The sequence below is a fragment of the Lacerta agilis genome, chromosome 10, assembly GCF_009819535.1.
Source record: "Lacerta agilis isolate rLacAgi1 chromosome 10, rLacAgi1.pri, whole genome shotgun sequence".
Lineage (NCBI taxonomy): Eukaryota > Metazoa > Chordata > Lepidosauria > Squamata > Lacertidae > Lacerta > Lacerta agilis.
Genome location: NC_046321.1, coordinates 51188507 through 51193712, shown reverse-complemented (window position 1 = coordinate 51193712; position 5206 = coordinate 51188507). Strand labels below are relative to the sequence as shown.

At 38.3% G+C, this 5206-nt stretch overlaps 1 protein-coding gene across 7 annotated transcripts in view; it reads right to left on the bottom strand.

Annotated features, from left to right (window-relative positions):
* Positions 1–1740: 1740 nt before the first annotated feature.
* The window catches only part of FOXP2 (forkhead box P2), a 334810-nt gene continuing 331344 nt past the window's right edge, over positions 1741–5206 (bottom strand). For all 7 annotated transcript variants that reach the window (XM_033163382.1, XM_033163377.1, XM_033163379.1 and 4 more), the window contains one exon: positions 1741–5206. This exon is cut by the window's right edge and continues 535 nt beyond it. The gene's annotated coding sequence lies outside the window, so the exon portion shown is untranslated.

The following is a 5206-nucleotide window of genomic DNA, read 5'->3' as shown; positions in this document are numbered from 1 at the left end:
GTAGAAAGAAACCACTCACTAGTTTGTGCCCCACATCTTAATTTCAAGGGTTTCAAAGCATTTTGATGTGGGACAGAGATTGAAATGCATTCAATGCCTCCATCTTTACCCACACCAATGACGATCCCAAGAATCCCACTGCCATTGCACCTAAGGCGGCATCAGCCATAGGGGACAGGGAGACTTGGGTGTTCTGGCTTCAGCATGTGGTTGCATGCTGTGCCAATATTGTGGGGGGAAGGTTCATGTGGGCTATTCAAGTCCGCCCCACCTCCTCTGCAGCCCCTTCATTCTGCAAGCTTCCCACCTTTTATTCAGTACAGCACTGGCAGGTTGCTTTTTGAGACCAGGAATTTTTGGCTTCTCCGCTGATGGGCCTTGCTGGCAGGATTCCCCCCCTCCGTATTGATTTGATGGCGGGTGTAGGTAGCAGGGGTAACCTTTAAATAGGTTGAATGGCACACTGGCAGAGAGGTGCAGGGAGTTATCAGGTGGTTAGAGTTTGTTGATCACTATTAGGGGCGAAGGGTGTAGTTCCGATATTTCCCCTCAAGGCTGTGGGATTTGCTGGCACCTGGGACCAACCTGTAACAGCTGCCTGGAGTTGTGGGGCTGGAAAAGAAAGGCCTCCCTACTCACCTGAAAGTGTGTGGATTAAGGGAAGAGCTTGTGGATATACTACCCCTCAAGCTTGGCAGGGTTGGCTCACCCACTGCTTTTTTACAGTTAGATCCTGCCCCTTGCTCCCCCTACTTTAGACCTGTTGGTTCTACCATAAATAAATGTGGACCAGTTCACCAAGACTTTGTGGCTTGCCTCCTTATTTCCCTGTCATCACGATATTTAGAGTTTAGCTGGCTAGGGCAGCATACCCTATAGATATCTCTATGCCATAAAACAAAAACAAAGTAAACTTAGGAGCAACACAGAACTTGGTCCAAGAAAGAAATCATTGTCATGGTCACACAACATATATGTGGGAGATTAAGCACAGGTGGTTGCCATGATCCAGAAATCCTGCTCTGGTGCAGCTATTTTGCTTCTCATAAGCAGATCCTCTGTGTACTTTGTGCAAGAGAAAATCTGTTCCACATGTGGAAACAAGCATATTGTGCAGACAAGAAGTACCTTTTTCCATTCCATTTGCAGTCTTCTGCATTGCAGCCAATATTTACATCTTTGGGTCATTGCAGACTTTACTCGAGAGTCAAGCCTTGGTTTGATACTACATTTATCAGGGAACTGGAACCAATCATGGCTTCCTGACAAAGTATACCTGTATAACTTAAGATTTTTTGAGCCCATGTTTCTCACCTTCAGACTTTTGATTTTTAGTTATACTGAAAATGTGGACACCTGAAAACTTTGTATGAGAAAGGATCCACTGGTTTTGTGACTACTCCTCTTGGAATAAAAAGGATATAAGCAGCTGAATGGTGAGTATTTCCCCACATTGCATCCTTTTAATAGGCAAGGCAGAGCATGTTATGTGTACATCAGGGAAAGGAGTAAATATGAGCCTTAAAAGCCCCATGTAGTATTAATAAAGCAGATAGGTTCTCTGCTAACTTGTCTGTTAGTCTTGCTTTCAGAGCCCTTGGGGTACCTACAAACACCTCTGTAACAAATCTTAGAAATATTACATAACTCCTACATTAACACATAGGAACTGATGAGCTCGCAGGGTGGAAGAATGAACTTCCAAGGAGAAAAAAATAAAAAATAAAACCTTGTGGGTTATAAATGGGTCAAAAAGAATTAGACATTTTATTTATACACCAGAAACTTAAGCAAGTGAATGAAATGGTTTCATTTACAATTTTTACATCCAGCAGCAGTGAAAACACTGTTTACATTAATACTATAGTAAAATTTACATCTTTTTTGTTTGTTAAATATGCCTGATTTTTATGGACAAAACCCATTCCGATTTGAACTCTTGAAGTAACAAGTGTGAAAGTGTGCTTTATAAGCAGTAATAACACTAGCTTTCCAAAAATGTACACTAGTATTGGAATGTGTAGTCTAAATCCTGAAGTAAATTCTCCAAAATGTGAATGCCCAATTTGAGGAATCTGAGTAAAACAGACTATGGGAGCTTGCGACTGATTCTGACCGGGGACATTAAAGTCCACCCTGGTTTATCTTTTAAAGTATAGCTCTGTTGCTCTGTTCCTAGCTGGCTATGCTTCGATTCCCTAATCACAAAGAAATGCATTCTTATGAAGTTAAGCAGCTGTAGACACAGAATGCTGATGATAACTTCCCCATCTCTGAGTTATCCAAAGAAAACCCAGTTAGTGGTAATTCTACCTAATGCTTGTAACATTCACATGAAATTTTAATTGATTTTCAAACAGTACAACTGTGCCATGAATTCAACCACACAGAATATAAGCCTTAAGCCCACTAGGTTTAAGCAATTGTGTCTTTGTAGACTAAAACTATGTAAAATAAAATCTGATAACTCCCTGGTGTTAGAGGTAGACAGTTTTCTTTCAAATCCTAGGTTTGGTCCTTTATTTTATTCAGCAGTGAGAGCCATGAATACAGAACGAACAACAGCTGTTACAATTCTCAACCATGACTTCTAACGTCAGAGAATTCAAGGTATGAACACAGTACACAGTAATGAAAAGTATCAAAAATTAGTTTACCTCAAAAAAGATAAATAAAACAGGTATATTCCACCAATACATAAACAAATGTTTGTGCTACAGTTAAAATTTGCTGTATACAAAAGATCATAGTCCCCATTATCAGCTTATGATAGAAGCAAGAATACATGAGCCATTTAAATTGTCAGACATTATGCTTTATAAGGTATGCACAGAAGTTCAAGCAATAAATACATACATTAGTTCAAAGCCTTACAATAGCTACGCAAAGCAGATGCAGAAAAAGCAGGTTTGCTATTACTAGCAAGCAATGATATCAGAGTAAAAATTCATGAAATGCATTAAAGCAACATTTTTCTTAGAAAAAGTCTGGTCATTTATGGGTCCACCAACATTTTTACATAATATGCACAATTATCAAAATACAGACCAAGCATCTCAGAAAACTCCAAAAAACCTAAAGTCTATTTTTCAAAGCAATTGCAGTTTTGGAGGTTTTTCTGGTATAATGTGCAAGCAGCTATTTTTTTCATTAAATTGTATTTATATAAAACCCATGCAAAACTCTACAGGTATATGCATTCTGTGGCTGAGACTTCCTTTCAAAAAGGTTTGTAACTGAGGTATGCATACTTTAGCATTGTAGTCTTAGGCCACCACCTTGATGGTCCAATTATCACATTTACTTCCAGTCCATCAAAGTCTTTTGAACATACACTTGAAAGAAACATTAGTTCCTTTCAGGTCATCCCCACATTAGGGATCCTAGGCGACTGGAAAAAAAACACCCCATCATTCACATGGTAAATCTTTCTTTTGATGTAATTACTATAAACCTTCTGTTATCATGACCCAAAGACAAACATAATGAAAAGTAGCAGTTACTGTGACTTTCTCTCACAATTCATGCAATCTGCCATAATTGTTCTAATTTCTTTTTGTTTGTTTTTTGTTTTCTTTTGCAGAGGTAGAAGCTTTCAGAAAGCCTTTTGGGTAAGTGGGAAAACCCTTTCGAAAGCCATTTTGTCCTTTTATTTGGCGTGATAGATGACTGCGTTTCTCTTTAAGTCTATTTGCTGATTTCAGCAAAGAACACAATGAGCTTAGTTTGCAAGACCCAGGCCCATCACATGGAACTGGTACCTATGCTAAGCTCCAGCAGTCACCTTCTGTGGAAAAAACTGTTTGTAAAGCAATAACCATAATCAGGTTATGAGGTCCCTTGGTTGGGGGGGAAAGTATTATCAAGACTTGGCACAGCACATGAAAAGCAACACGAAAAGTTTCTAGGATTCAAGCAAACATCTGACTATGCTATTTTTAACTACACCATTAATGTATTGTCGTATTTTTGGGTTTGGAGTTGTCAAAAGAGAAAGAAAGAGAGAGAGAGAGAGAGAGAGAGCATTCCAACAATTTGGCCTGTGCAAGTCTTCCAAAGGGAGTGTATTGTTAGTGTTAGTATCCCGTATAAACAGAGGCAGAATCATATGTAACTTTGGTTTGACTGAAAATAAATACCATGGACTACAATTGCTATAATCTTTGCTTTCAGTGTAAAAACTCACCTAGATTACTTTAAATCAATATGAAATTAATTTTTGGCTTTACTAGACCTTTTTATGTTTGGTTCCTACTTTTTTGTCATTATAACTTAAGACTATAAAAAATAGCACACAACGAAGATTAAGACCATACAAGACTTATTCTAACAACATGTATTCACCACAGGGGAGGGGGGAAACCGGTCTGAATGGGGAGGGAACATAATTAAAAAAACATATTTTACATAACAATATGCAATCTGCATTTGCATCAAGTACATAATTGTTTTGGTCAGTGATCCATATTTGTTGCTTTCTATCGTAACTTCTGCCCGCACTTTGTTCCCACCTTTGTCTTAAAAATGAAAGCAAATCTTCACTGCACTTAAGATTGACTTTTGGCCTCAGAAGATTACACTATGACAAAATTGACTTTCCCCCCCATATTTGTTTCTTGGTATAGGGCTAAAATGAAAAGATCCCAGAGGTCGTCAGAAAACAGCAGGTAGTTCATGGAAAGGTTCCTTTGTACTAATTAAAGTTACAGAAGGCTGACCAAAGCATGTGGCTGCTTCTGTCATTGAGCTATTGGCCATTGTTAGAGTAGGCTTTGGTTTGCAGCTGTAGCCTTTGACTGTGTTTGCAGGTAGACAAAGCTTTATCACAAGGAGGTAAAGAGTACAGTTGTAAGATAATATGCAGATATGCAAATGTTTCTATGGTGCTTGCACAGACAATGTTAGCTTAGGATTGCACTTTACATCTTAACACTAACAGCACAGACTGGAAGCTTAAAAAGGTTTTTAGATGGTTGCAACAGTCTAATTACTGTGGTTTGTTTATAACTAACTTATGTCATTTACAGTTGGTGGCACCAACATAAAAAACTAATGTTCTGTTGTTCAAAATTCAGCTAGATACAAGCAGTGACACTAATTTCTGATACTACTCCTGTGCAAATTAAAAACAATAGCAACAAGTTGAACTTGACCAGCAATTGTTTCTAACATTATTACAACTACTGTATGCTGGAATTTTCACATT